The sequence below is a fragment of the Limulus polyphemus genome, unplaced genomic scaffold (assembly GCF_000517525.1).
Source record: "Limulus polyphemus unplaced genomic scaffold, Limulus_polyphemus-2.1.2 Scaffold1863, whole genome shotgun sequence".
Lineage (NCBI taxonomy): Eukaryota > Metazoa > Arthropoda > Merostomata > Xiphosura > Limulidae > Limulus > Limulus polyphemus.
Genome location: NW_013667473.1, coordinates 164254 through 180573, shown reverse-complemented (window position 1 = coordinate 180573; position 16320 = coordinate 164254). Strand labels below are relative to the sequence as shown.

General features: G+C 35.4%; 1 protein-coding gene across 1 annotated transcript in view; it reads right to left on the bottom strand.

The window, feature by feature from the left end:
- LOC111087199 overlaps positions 1 to 16320 on the bottom strand; it is a gene marked incomplete at its 5' end in the record, with an annotated part of 183551 nt that overhangs the window by 14309 nt on the left and 152922 nt on the right. The window lies entirely within an intron of this gene.

The window sequence follows — 16320 nt, the reverse complement described above, 5'->3', positions numbered from 1 at the left end:
GATTTTCTATTTATAGCTCTGTAACCAAACAAAACTGAAGGCTATAAAAATTATGGTTCTTTTGAGCAGTGACACTTTTATAGAGAATAAGTTATGTTTAATCTCATACTTTTTTTCAAGGGGTGAAGTATAGAATAAAGAAGACAAGATGCCTAGAGAAAATATGTCAAGTGTGTCACACTAGGGGAAATTCAGGATGTTTTTTAATATTGTCTTGTAGAATTAGGAACTTAAAACTTATATAATATTAAAGGGTTAATAAGGAGGAGGAAACCAAAATGAATCACAATAAAAGGTAACTGGATCACTGGATACTGAACTTTCTGATGGAAAATAATGTACCAAGACTACAAAAACAAAATTTATTGAAGGAAGTATCTGAGCTTGAGCAGAATGATAGGCATTGGACTGAATTTGTTTTGAAGAATTGACAGGATCAAAATTACAAACACCAAATATGAAGCATTCTTGTCAGAGGATTACATCTACCATAGACACTCTTTCAATAAAATATAACATGAAGTCAGGTGGTATGTACAATCCAGGTAGTTATGGATGTTCATAGGTGCAGTTCAAGATTTTGGCAAACAGATTAATGGAAGATTCTCACTGGAGATAACCTGTAATTAAACAGAAATTGGCTATATTCCTGGGGTTGAAGTCCCCATCATCTATGACTGAAGAAGTTGGCAAAGTCACAAAATTGGCCTAGTTAGCAGACAACTAGAAAGAGTAAAAAAGAGCTAGTTATTTTTAAAGATGGTCTCAACAACTTGAGGATAATACAATGGGAACACTGCTTTAAAAAGTGAGAGAATGTCAATACGAAACTGTATGGTTTAACCTATCATTTTTGAAGCTATGAAACATCAGTTGCTATGGTAACTGGACATAAGAAGCCCTGTTGTCCTATAAAGAACTACGACAGCTGCAACAGCTTGCAACACAAGCAGCAATACAGTTGTGAGTGGACAGTTTAGTTGAGTCTTGGGGTTGTCAATATCCTTGGGATTGTTTTGATGTCAAACCAGTTACTGCAGTCATTATTGTTGTCAATTTCTTCTTCTGTTACAGCAATTAGTTTGAAGTGATTGACCTATTTGTCACAGCCATTTAAGATTAAATGTCCCTGAAGCTTAAGTGGTACCAGGGTTTGCTCAGCAGCCCTATATAAATATTTCAATGAGTATCTCATCAACAGTAACCCTTTCCAGATGGGTCATGGGTAAAAGGCCGTCATTGTGTTTGTTGATTCACATTCAAAATTTTATTGAACTACCACTTCATGAATTTATGTCAATAAGTTTGGTATCAAACTATAGAATATAATTCAAATTTTAGTATTATACATTACTCAATTTCTTAATTTAAAAGTAAATATAAAAAACACAGTTAAATATAGATTTTTGTGTGTCATGTGGTATGTTGAATGCAGCACTGGTTCAAATTAGATGTTTCTGATGTGAAAATACTAAGTCTATATTTCCGTATGAATTAGGAATTCAAATTACCAATACTGACAAGCTGAAATATAAAATAAGAACCTCTTATCTTCTCTATTTGGTAAGATATTGCTCATGTAATGAATCAAATAGAGTGGCACCCTGCCCACCTCTTTCCAATGTTGGAAACACTCCCTTATATACACTTACTTCTATATATGACATGAATAACCTATCGAAAGCTCAGAATATCCCCTCAGTGGCTTTTTTAGCTATTTTAAACACTTAGGACACCATCTCTTTCTTTTTAATCAAGATTTCAAGATAGTATATTGTATCTTTAGTATGCCCAAATTTCATATTTTTTTTAGACTGAAATACTAAGCTTCATAAATTATAGTAGAATTCTATGGTATTGATATAGTAATTTATTATTTTTTGGTTATTCAACTGTATCTATAAAACCTAAAACAAAATATTTCGTTTCATATCCTCCATGTGCAAAATTTTATGAGATAATTATTTGCTTTACTTCTTTATTTATTGTTCTATGTTTTAAGAAAAATAAGTTTAAGAACTTATTTCTATATAGCAATAATCTATATACATATATAATGTATAATAATGGAATAGTGACTGTATTTTACAAAATACTAGTCTACTAAAACACAGCCAAGACAGGTCACTTTGTAAACACTAAAGGTCAATTTGATATTATTGGATATGGTAACATGAGTGCACGTGTGCTGCATCATTGTACCTTCTGTATTGTTAGCCAGGCATGGCTGAAAGGTCACTATAATAAAAATAAAAAATATATAAAAATGTATAATGTTACAAGATTTAAGCTATTTAGTCTAAACATTTATGTTTTCATGTTATAGTTTGTTGTCATTCTAGAATGAAAGAGACATAATTTCTATTTATTTCCTAATTTTTTATGGTGGTTATGAGATTAATTAAATCTACTGAGCCCGTAAAGAGATTCATTACTGAAAATAACAGATAAAATATAGTTTTTTTCTTAAGAAACGTTTGAGAACTATCTGGACGTTATAAAGATTTTGCACATGAAATTTTAAAATTTTCTGACGCATTAAAGTATTTTTAATCTTAAAAGAAAATTACTTTGAATGTTGGATAGGCTTTACAAACCTTAACACTTAATAAAAAAAATAATATTTTGCCTATAAAGGCATTGTAATATTTACTGATAATTTGCCAAATTTCATTAACATATGCTTACTAATTTAAAAGTTATAGTATGAAAACTATAACAAGCACTAAATGGTTACAAGGTCAGTCCCAGCGACTAAGCCCATGCTGAAAGAGTTAATAGGAATACCTTCCAGTGCAATCTCCTTAGATTGATTGTGTAGGTGGCCCAATTCTCATAAGGTCAATGATTTTTAGCCTTAAACTCAATCCTAAATGTCAGGCATTCCTTCACAGGGTAAAATCAGTCTTCAGCATGGATTGAGAACATGAACATACATTTACTAAAGCTGCAGATTACGTTACTACCTCAACCACAACTATCTCCAACATAAGTTTTGCATGAGAGTAATGATTATTGTGTCCCAGACATCCAGTTGTTTCTAATACAAATGTTCTTGACAATTGAATGCTGATAATCTTTTGCCAACCCTTTAAACACCAATGGGATAAATAAAAAGACCACTATAGTGAAACAGTGGCACAAATAGGTTCCAATTACTGCTATGTGCCTGAGGTTCTGCCAGTGCTTAATGGAGAATTCTCTCTTCTTTTAAAAGCATGAAACACATGTATCCTAAATAATGCTATGTCCACAGATGATGTTACTAGAGAAGTGTCATAATATATAGGGATATGCATTATTATTGCATTCAGTATCCAGCTTAACCAGCAGATGTGGTCTCAGGGCATTATAAATGTTCCACTCTAGCCTGCAAGACTCCTGAACATCTTAAGTGTCTATAAGTTTGCAATGAAATGCTAGTTGCTCCAACTACTGGTTTTTGCAATTATTTCTTGCAATATTATTATTTTCTTATACTAAAAATATAATTTTGATAAGTATTTACCTCTTCTCACATGTATAGCTATTCTTGTACAGTGCTGCCCTCTTTATGCAAAAATTTTTTTGCATGCCTCAAGCATTAAATTCCCACGTACTCCCATGATCCACATGGTTCACTGCATCTCACATGTAACCCATCATGCGACAATCCTCCACCAATAGGAAGTGCAACACACCCTCCTGATGCATGTGACTCCCTCTAGTTTATTCTACCAAACTATCACTTCAAAATTAGACAGAAAGGAAGCACTGATTTTTGAGTGGGCAGAAGGGTGGGAACTATAAGTACCTTTCAGAAATATATTTACAGGGTAGGAAAGTAATAACTTCTAATATGGTACCTTATCTTTTCTCACATGTATAGCTAAAATCCCACATTGAATAGGAGAAGGGATCAGTACGAGGGATATAAAAAAGTATCCTTTGAAAGCATCCAAAACAAGATTTAGATCAAATAAAACATTTTATTACTGAAATTCCTAAATTTTTGTTTGTAGTATATTTACAGGAGCTTGGAACTTATTCAATCTCAATGAAGACCCAGAATATGGCCACCCACTCATCTGGAGACCCACTGTTGACTTCCAACCAGTACCAGTTGCTCATGGAGGCCCAGGATTGTTGTTCGTTTAGCAAACAGGAATCTGTGGAGCTTTCTTCTTCTTCCAGTGACAATGAGGATCTAATGCCAAGTAATTCACCCAGGAAATCCACAGATGCAGCAGTCCGTTAAGACCTGATTTTGATCCAGCCTGCCAAGCCCGCATCTCCTGTTCCACCTCAGCTAGTCAATTCATCTATTCCAGCCCAACCTGCTACTACAGTCAACACACCCTAGGTGCCACCAGCCACCATCATTGAAGACATTCTAAACACCACCTGCCAGCCTGAGATAGCCAAGAAATTTTGTCAGCTCTTCCCAACAACAATCTTCACTCACCTGTGGTGCCTTCCAAGAGGAGGTGTTGTCATAAAGTGGAATATCTGAGGGAATATGCCACCATCCTCAAGCCCTGGCCTATGTCTGCCTTTGAGGAAGCCAAGTTGTTAATTCATGTAGCTGGATATTGATTGCCTGGAAAGGACCTAGTCATCCATAATGTGCCATTCAACATTACTATTTAGGAAGTAAAAGAACTTGCTGCCAAAGATATCAACTCTTTCAAGATTGACTGTATCAAGTCTGCCCAAACTGGACTTCCTACCTCCCCCCTAGTCAAGTTCACTATCACCGACATGAAGAAGGCCAAAAAAATTGTCACCGCAGGTAATACTCTCTCTTCTTTATTCATTACCAAGTTGAAGCAGCTAAAGATCATAGACCCAAGAGTATCCAGTGCTTCACGTGCCAACGTTTCAGGCATACAATGGCAGCCTGAGTGGCTGCCATACATTGTGTCCACTGTGGAAACCCCCATCCTTTTGCAGCTTGCACCAACCAACAAGACCAGAGAAGATGCGCTAACTGCAACGGACCTCATGCTGCTACTTACCATGGCTGTTCCAAGTGTATGACCATAAACATTTAAAACGACCCACAACAGCCACCAACAACCCAAAGAAAACTATGATTCAGTGATCCACTAGTTACCAAACCAGTTAACACCTCAACCAGCCAGGAGTCCCAACTTCAAGCAACAACCACACAGCACAAGTCTTACTCAGAAACTGCCAAAGCCACCCAAGTGCCAGTGAAACTAGCAGAACCTCCATCCAGTCACTCCAAAGAGTAAGTCCTTTACTTCCATTTCTCAATTGATTCTTTTTTTACTTAATAATGGCTACTCTATTATATCTATTACAAATTAATATTCAGGGTGGGCTGTTTTACAAAAATTGGAATTATTTCAGTTAAGTACATTAATTAATGCAGATATCATTAGTATTAATGAAACTTTGCTTAAAGAGAACTGTAATATTAATATTCCCAGTTAGAAAATTTTTTATAAACCTCAAGGTAATGGTAGGTGCAGGATAGCTTTGTTGTATCAAAAAGATCTTAAAGTTACATTTCTTCAGGTACATATACCCACTAACAATGAAACAATTTTATGTCAAAATCACCCTTCTAATTCATCGCCAATAACACTAGTTAACATATATGTTTCACCCAAAGATAAACCTGATACAAACAATCTTAAAAACATATAACTAGTTTCCTAATACTATTATCATTGGTGACCTAAACTGTAAACATATGGATTTTAATTTTCGTTTCACTAATGCAAATGGCAGATTATTACACAATTTTCTGAAGATAACAGTCTTGTAACAATCATCACAAATGCCATGACACACACACATATTTTGATGAATCTCAAGACATTTCAGATCTAGCAATTGTCCCCAGTACATTAGTCAACCACACCCGTAATTCTAAAGTAAACAACATCAGAGGTGATCATAACCTTGTATCTTTTACCATGTACCCAAATCACAGGAATATTACCCATCATCAATCACTAATTTAATCATAATCAGATTGGATAGCTCTGAACAAAAACATTACTAAATGTTTATCAGAGCTCAGACATAATGCCTCAAGTAAGAAATAAGTAATTATGCTAACGAGATCACCACTACAATAATTGGAACAATTAAGGATACCATACCCAGTAAAGAGCATAACCCTGACATAAATGTGTGTAAACTTACACATGAATTTCACCAATTAATTATAAGCAGAAGACAATTTAGACAAGAAATCATCTGGTCTCGCAATCCTGCACTAAAACCTTAAATTAATAACAAAAATTACAGCAACAGGAAACTCATTCATAAACAACAAGATGATAACTGGGAAAAATTCTATGAATTCGTAGATAATTCCCATCCAGACCTCACATTATTTTGGTAAAAAAATTCAAATCAATCACTAATAATCAAAGAGTAGTATTTCCACAATAGAATATAATAACATTATAGCTACATCCAAAGATGAACAAACAGAATTATTTGCCCAATACTTTGAAAACACTTTTGTAACACCTAATCCCACACCATTCAACTTGTCACACTTTAATCATGTAAATGATCACAAAACCAATAATCCAGATGTTTTCATGCCTAGTTTCCTGGTATTAATAGAGTAAATGAATCATCCCCTTAACTTATGCACACGACCCATATCACTCACATGTCACATAGCTTAAAGAAGATTAGATGTAAAGTGCCAGGTAGAGATGGTATAACTAATATGATTCTAAAAAACCTTTCCCAAATCATGACCACCCCAGCTTCTTGGGAAAGGTATATATCCTCTTTAAACATGATTACCAATATTGTGCCATAAGTCACTTTAATTTATTTCTGGTTATATATGATGTATATATGCATTAACCAAATATTTCCCTTTCAGTTTTGGGCACTGGGCAAGTATGTTTTTTGGCACCTGTCCATTGAAAGTGGTTCCCTCTAGGCACTCTGGTTTCCCCAGAACAAAAGTTTTGGCTATAGGATCTTTAGATCCCAAGCCCTGGGAAGGACCACATCTTAACATGCTAAATCTTTAATCTATAATTCCTGAAGTTTAATTCAGGTTATTTCATTTGAATTCAAACCAGTTCAAATTCTTTTATCTCAACTATGTCAAAAATCTTAAAATTAAATCCAAAGTTTGATAAACTTAATGTTTTAAAACATTAAACTAGTTCAAACATTCTCAGCACAGTTTCTATCAGAAATGAACGTACTGTAGTCTGCATCTCTCTGCTCATATCACCGATATCAACAGCCCTCAACATTTGACATTACCATCACGTGTGTAAACAATCACATGTGCATGCCACGTGCTCCTGATTTCTACACACTATTCTGCTGCCATCTTCAACATGTCAAGTTCAAGCTGTAATCAAGATAAGCTATACTTTTATCCTCTTCCTTCGATTCTCCAAATTCATGGCTTTTCCCGAATGCTACAAAAAATCAAGCATTTAGCCAAATAGTATTCTACTCACCTAAGTTTATAGTAATTTATAAACTCGTCGCCTTACATGCTTCAAAATAATCAATCATAAAGCTCACTATCGGTATGTATAATATCAGGCACATAGTTCATAATATCTCTCAAGTAAGATTACAACCTTCATTTTGTGTGTGTGGTGGTGGTGGTGGGTGGGGGGGGGGGCTAAAAAGAAAAAACTGTTTCTGAGCACCCCTGACTTTAAAACCTTAATTACTCCCACGTAGAGATGATAGAAGCATCCAAATAACACTCATGAAGTGCAACCCCCATTGAGAGAGGAATACACATGGAAGATCACATTGCTTCTGTAGCAGATATACTCTATGCCAAGTGTGGAAATAGGTCTCACATGCACGGGCAGAAAGTGGGAGGAGCACAAACAAAAGGGAGAGAAAAGCTGGTGAAGAAAGACTGTAGAAGGACTATCGACAGACAGGAATGTGGGGAAAGCTAAAATGGACATGCACAGCTTGTTAACTCCAGTCCAAAAACAAGTGGCATTGGGAATACAATTTCTAAAACATGGTAGGACAAGAGTCCACACCATCTTCACCTAAAGTTAAGTAGAATGGAAATATGTACTTTTCAGTCCAATCTACGAAATGGCCACATGTGCACAGATCCACAACCACCCATACATTCAGGAACCTAACATCCAAATGACTGTATGAAGAGATGTGTCAATGTGGCCACATGTGCACAGATCCACAACCACCCATACATTCAGGAACCTAACATCCAAATGACTGTATGAAGAGATGTGTCAATGTGTCAGGTTACATCAAACCAAACCCAATTAGGCTGTGAAACAGCAGCTTCATGTAGTGAAAGCTCTATGAAGTGCAGTGCAAGAGGGAGAACCTTCACATCAAACAACCTCATCCTCCAGATAAGACTGCACAAATGCCAGGGTGCATGTGCATGCAACATCAACCTCCAGGACCCACCACACACAGCTGTAGATCATGCGGCAAAAATAATAAATTGAGTTAGAATAAGGAAACAACCAACACATGTGTATGAGGATTTATGCTGATTGGTCCAGCTCTAATCCAAAAACACTCACTGGTAACTGACATGGTAGGGTCCCAACAGGAGGGGTGAACTGCAATGTGATGAACCTACTCCAATGCAACATCATCCTCCAGATAGGACCACACAAAAGCTGGAGCACAACATCAATCTCAGAGTCCCACAGCACAGAAGTGGTTCACTTCTGTAAAAGATATGCAAACTCACCCTCTGGATTGAACAGCAGAGAAGATGGGCACAGCATCAACCTCCAGGAACCACCACATGGAGGTGAAATGTATTTTTGTGAAATATGTGCAACAAAAGTCGGAGTGCAACACCAACCTCCAGGTCCCACCGCATGGAAGAGGATTGCATCTAGAAAATATATGCTACCTCACTATCTGAATAGAACTGCACATAAGCTAGGCACACCAACCTCCAGGACCCATTGCATGAAGGCGGAGTGCATGAATGAAGGATTGCATGCCATCTACACCACTTCCCTACTCTTTACTGAATGGAAGTGAACACATTCAGGAGGAATCCTCCATAGTCCACCACCCCATTGGCTTGGAACTGGAAAGGACTCTCATACTGCACTAGAAGAACATGGTGGAGTGTCTGGAGGAACACCAAGACTGGAGACAGTGCAATAGGTGAGCATGAAAAACCCTATATTGAAAAGCAGACCACCCCTGATTTATTCAATTAAATGGATGGCAGGGATGAGCGGCAATCCCATTCTGCTTTACCCATGTAAATTGATGGGTTAGTACAGTCTGGAACAGGGATATTTATAAAGCAAATATATCGCAAGGAAAACCTACTAGCGATCTTGTGGAACCCCTATCTGAACAGCGTGTGTTATTGGCCATGGGTATACATCTTGGCCGTACAGTGCAGAATTGAGAGATAGGAAGCATATACAGGACATAGAAATCTGGATTGAACAGGGAATAAAGGTGAGAAATGGGTGGAAGTGAAATCAGCAAAAAGGAAGAATGTCCCTTATAAGATGCTGAAGTTTTATGTAGGAAAGATCAATCTGGATAAAGAAGAACAAATGTGTAATGGAACAAAGTGTGTGAAATGTCATTGGCAAATATCTCATGGAGTGTAAGTCAGTGAAGAGAAATACTGACATTTCGATCTGGAAGAACTACTTGATGTGGAGTTCTGTGAATCCAGAAGGAATGCAGTAAAAGAGAATTGGCAGGAGAGAAAAATACCAAATGGTACCAGGAAAAATGGAAGGTGTTGGATAAGGCTGTTCAATAACCAGCTATGGAAAGGATCAAACAACCAGGTGAGGAAACCTATAAGATAAGGAACAGCGGGCCGAGAAGGGAAAAAACCCAACCTCAAAGACCATTGGTAGATGTTTCATTTATGTTGATAAATCTAAAAAGAGGAAGGGTGAATAGTCTGTGCTGAAAGGAAAGTGGCATACCTAGACAATCTGGATCTCCTTGCCAGGGACCTGATAAATGAAGGATGGGTGACTAAGGTTGATGGAGTGAGAGGAAGAGGCAATGGGAGAAGGGGAGTTTAGAGCTGGATGAGACAAGGAAACTAAGGTTGTGTCAGCCAGTAAGAAGCAATTAGAAGGACTTGACACAGAATGACAAGGATGTTCAAAATCACCTTGGGAAGGAGTTAGATGGGAGGGTAAACATAAATATACCAGTTGGTCCAGTCCTGAATGAAAGCATCCACACTAAGGGCCTGAGGATTAGGAAATGGACACCAAAAATGAGGGAACTTGGTTTGAGAAAAGTGGCAAAAGCATCCAGAAAAGGAGTACACCACCAACTGAATAGCTTCCTGAAAACCTGAGGGTTGAGAAACCACTCAGTGGGACAAACTTGGTCGGGTCTGGAAAGACAATCCACCATGAGGTTAAAAGCACTCAAAACATGATATGCAACGAGACTTATCTTCAATGTGTGGGCCAAATAAATGAACTTTTAAATTTTGGCCACAAAGGAAATGGGTGCCCCTTTGGTGATTGATATAGGCAAAAATGGTGGAATTGTCTGAATGGATCATAACAAGTAAATTTCTTACCATAGGAAAAAAATAACCCAAAGTACACTGTACTGACAGAAGCTCCAAGATGTTGATATTTGAAGACTTTTCGATCTGAGCTTCCTGCCAATTGACCTATGCCCCCAACCTTGACAAGAGGCAACTATGAACAGATGCAAATCCAGTCAAAGTGTAGAAATGGTACTCCTTTCATCATGTTCTCCTTGTTCAACCACAAATGCAGATTGTCTGCAAGGGAAGGAGGTAGGGCAATGTGGGAGTCCAAGAGATCCTGAGCAAGATTTCATTGGTCGTGCAGAATCCACTGAAGAGAACACATGTTCCAACACCAAAGATAAGTACTTCCATGGAAGCACAAGTCCCCTAAAGTGATAGAACACTGCATGCAGAAGAAGAGGGAACAACAAGAGCATAGAGAACTGAAAGCTCCATCAAAAGGAGAAGAAGTGGAGAAGGTTAGGCCTGAATGAGGTTGGTGTTAAAAAACACACCCAAGTGGATAATATATTGCATAGATAAAAGGAAAGACTTCTCAAACTTGAGAATCAAACCAACACAAGTTGCTTCTGTTAGTAGCAAACAAAGCTTTGACCACTCAACAAAATACATATGGTGTTGAAGCAAGCTTGAAAGGCAAGGCGTGAAACTGACACACAACCCTATAGTGGACAAACCGAAGATAGCATCTGAACTGATGAGAAATAGGAATATGGAGATAAGCATTTGAAATATCTACCTTAGTCATCCACAGTCCTAGAGAAAAAGCTAACAAGAGTGTCAGAAAGGACTCCATAGTGGACCCTATAGTGGACAAACCGAAGACAGCATCTGAACTGATGAGAAATAGGAATATGGAGATAAGCATTTGAAATATCTACCTTAGTCATCCACAGTCCTAGAGAAAAAGCTAACAAGAGTGTCAGAAAGGACTTCATAGTAAAATGGGGAAGATCCAAAAATTGTTTGAAGTGGGACAGATCGATCACAGGATGTCAGTCCCTGGTTTTCTTGGGGACAATAAAAAGCTTGGAGAAGGCTGGCTTACAGGCTCGATAGCTCTCTGCGATAGAAGATTAGCACAGCCATGGATAGATGCTAACTGGTGTTGGGATTCCAAAATATGGGAAAGAATATCAGTACAGGAGACAACAGGGCAGGGATAAGAAAAGACTGAAAAGTCCTCCTGACGAATGGAACCTGAGAAATCATATCCAAAAAGGCTGAGTTATGCCTGGCAGATTCTGCAGGAGAAATTTGGAAAGGCATGACATATTTTTAGTAGGAAAAAGGCTGTCAAAATCCTTCTTTTCATGACCAGGTTTGGAAAATTTAGGAGGAACCCAAACAATGTTGGGAGAAGAAGCTCGACTCATATAACAATCAATCCCCAACAATTAATAGCCACAAAATCCTCAGGTGAGACCCCTGACCTGAAGCCTGTATAATGGTTATAACACAAACTTTGTAATTCATCATTAACTGTAAAGAATTTGAAAATTAGAAGAAAAAGTTAATAAACAAAGGTAATTTATTGTGGCAAAATACTATAGAAAAAGAACTGTAACAAATGAATAACTAAAGTAAATCACTACTATGTGAAAAAAAAAACATGTGAAGAGAGCACAATTGAAAAAAGTCTGCACTAGACCATTGCCTAATGAGAAGTGATAGCTCAGCGGAATCAACTACAGGGAGTCACATGCATCAGAAGAGTGTGCTGCACTCCTATTAGTGGAGGGTTGTTGGATGATGATTTACTTATAAGATAGAGTGAACCAAGTTGATTGTAGGATATCAGGGAGCTCAAGGCTTGTGGCATGCACTGAATGAGAATAGTTATACATGTGAGGGAAGAGAAGGTACCATATCAGAACTGGTCATCATTCACACCTTACTTCTTTCGCTGGTCACAGACAACCTTGACCTATACTTGGACTAGTCTGTGTATACTTAGATATTCCAATAGAGAAAACCATAGTTGTCTTGGGACATACAAATTAGTTGTTGTGATTATGATTTATAATTACCACTTTATAATCTTTCATACAGGATATAACCAGTAAAAGTGAAGCTGTATCAGCCAAGGTTTTTCCTAGCTGCCCTTCAACCTCTCAGATTTCAGCACAAGAATATATACTTACTACTGCTACACATTCAGATTATGTCATCACCTAAACAACAATTTCACTCCACAGTATGTTTTACATGGTGTCAGAAAAAGCCCTTCTAAGATCACAGTTAAAAATCTTTACAAGGAGTCAAACAGAACAAAGTGTCACACTCAAAGTAAACAAATCTTTGGTCATGGCACTAAATTTGAACTTCAATAACCTACTTTGTGGTATTCACACAGGTAAAACTGAAGCCAATGAGTGCATATTAAGCTCCACAAAACAGATTTGGAGAAGTATTGGAAATAATAATATAAACTAAGGCAGACAACAACAAAAAGTGAACCAAACAGTTAGGTAACACAAGACAAAATCTATATTGTAAATGAACAAGACTTGTTGGGCTTATTTAATACTGGCTGACTTGTATGTTACCAAAAACTAAATTGCTGCTGGAGAAGAGTGGAATAAGATTTCTGCACTCGATGAACACAGAATAATTTCTGTTTATACTATATGTAAGTGTAGGCTTAGCACAGTAACCCACAATTCTAATTTATCTGCATCAGTGAACACGTTTTTTGTGACAAGTGGATGTAAGTCAGAAACCCTCAAACTCACAGCCAAAGCTAAACACTAGGCCATGCCTGACCCAATTTTCTACCTATATAAGAATAAAATGAGTAATTATCAAATACTACAGTATTACATTTTGAGAAATAAAGGTTCTAAAATACAGCATATTTCAGTTTTAGGAAGCTTTGAAAATATCAAAAATAGAGTTGTTTTCTAAGATGTATACAGTGCATTTAATCAAACAAGCATTTATTTTTTTAAATAATCTAAAATAAAATAATTATGACAACTGTGTCTCTTAATGGTTGTATTAAAAACAAAACAATAAAGTGAAACAGTGGGAGATTATGTTAACCCTATAGACTTTGGAGGGTCAAAGTGCACATTTCACAACCTTTTCTCACAGAGTTATCTTCAAAATTTCAATAAGCTACTTTACCATCAAATGTCTATATTATCTAAATTTTAATTTCTTAATTTCTAAAGAAAATATTTAAATAAATTTTCAATCTGCACCTCTTAGTCACCTGACATGGTGTGCACTGGCTTTTCATTTATAAAACTCACATTGACACACCACTTTCATATTCTGTCTTTTAAGAAATGTCTATAATTCTCTCTGACATTACTAATGGCCATATTTATAACTAATAAAAAAAATATATTATAAATATTTGTAATTTTCTGTTACAATCCACAGTCATTCTAGAAACAAAAGTCCATACATATAGGTTGTTAACGCACAAAACATAACAGTAAATATGTGGTTTTAAGATGTTTTTTGCTCACTTTTAACTCAAATAAATTGAAAATAATGATATTTTAAAGTAGATGGTAATAAACTTGTAAAATTCAACTAACTATACTTTTTGCATTACAACACAATCAAAAATACATTGTCTGAAAGTTGAGATTATTTTCTGTAGAGTCTTCTTTCTCCCTTATATGGATTGTAAATATCTATACATTATTTATTACAAAGAATTAACTTTTCTTTGATCAGTTGCTTTCAAATAATCCAGTTTTATCAAGGTTTTTCTATATCTTGTATAAAGGAAATAAATTAATTATATTGTTCCTATTCTTGTTTGTTTTGTTAAAGTAATGACTTTTGCACTTGTTTTTTGCTTTACAAAAACTCCCATTGGTATTTAAATAGTCTTATGGTTTGCCACCAGCATAAGCTAAAAGAATAGTGAAGGCACTTTTTGAAATAGGTGTACAAAATTTCTAAAAGGTGTACAGAGTTAAGCTTTATAAAAAAAATATAGGAAAATATATAGTAGCTATTTATATTAGTTTTAACAATATATAAAATATTTTATTACAAGATTTCTTTTCATGATGTAAGCTGTGTGATATCATAAACTTGTAATTTATGTTTTTATTTAAAACCTGTGTATGTTTGTTGGAATAAAATAGATTAAAAACAAATAACATGTCTATGCAATAATATAAAAATTGGCCTAAACGTTGAATACAAACTTCTCTTTACAAAATAGCTGCTTATTTTTTGAAAGATACAACATAATGCAAAAACAAAAGCAAACTTTCAATAAATTTTGAGTGTAGAACCTATAGTATGTAGAACAAACAAAGGTGTTTTTACCTGGTTCGTAGTTCATCAATTAGTGGCATATTGAGGGCCAAACTAAAGGGTTAAATGGGTGCAACTGACTCAGGCACCCTGAATCAAAGAGACCCTGACTAATAAAAACTAAGCAAAAATAATAATAAATATGGATGATTCATTAAAAAACATATGGTTGGAACTCTGTCACCATGATAACAGTGATTTTAGTCATTTCATATAAACCTATTTCTTTGTAATTTTTCAATGATGTGTTCTGACAGCTTATTCCTTAACTAACTTTTCCTCTTCCATTTAAAAAATATTTCATTGTCATTAACTTATATTTATTATAAAAATTATTTATAATTACTTTATATTCATTATAAATATATTAAATAGTACTTTGTATATTATCTACCCATTGCAAACTTGTTTGTGTATTGTTCAAACTTTAGTTATCAAACATTATTTAATTGTATTTGACGTACTGGTACAGCATACAACTATATCACATAGTGGTTTTTGTTTTATTACAGATATTAAATTTATAAAAAAAGTTTATGTGGTAAACAATATTGAATGGTTACCACACTTTATAATTCATTAAGTGGAATTCATAAGTCACTGATTTTTATCAATGCAAATACAGATATGGCACTAAACTGACTCTAGGTTGTAAAGAGTTAAGGAACATGCAATTATACGCTTATAATCTTTCATATTTACTATTTTTGTTTTATTTCTTAAAAGAATTACTATTCACAGATTTAGTGAACCAACAAAATGTTTGTTCCTTGAACTACTGTTACTGAACAAATTTTCTTTAAATGTTGCAGGTGAATCAAGCTCATGGAAAGTTTCAATTATAATTTTTTTACTATATTTTATACAATGAGAGTAGGGAAAAATGTTTCACAGGAGTATTTACTAACTGTGAGTTTTATGGCTACAAAATCAATATATCTATAAATAAAAATAGCATATCCTTAAAGGAAGAGGCATCATTTTTAAAAAATGCTGGAGGCGGGATAAGGTGATGCATGGGTGTGTCAGTACATAAATATTCTACGTATTTCTTTTAAACATTTGTAAAGAAAACTGATTGTCTTATATGTGATTATATCCTACCCTGATAAGTTGAGGGGAAATAACTTTCCCTTTGCCCCCTAGAAAATGACACCCTTTATTAGTGGATTAGTGCTAAACAAAGAAGTTAAAAAATGCAGCTGCTTAACTGCGTATGGTTGAATTCTTTCAAAATAGTCGCAGTACAGTGTTTTGGCTATGCTATGTCCACATATTCCCACCATACTACATCTCTGCCCTTTAGTTAAATGCTTAAGTACACTCAAACTTGATAATGCTCCAGTAACATTGATAAAACATTTGTGTCAAAAGAACATCTTTACTTTTACTGAAACTATTTTTTTTGTATTTAAAAGGTAACACAGAATTAGAACAATAATTAAATTCAAGTTTAGTTGTAGACAAAAGTTTTATATTGTAATATGCTAACCTCTAATAAGCTT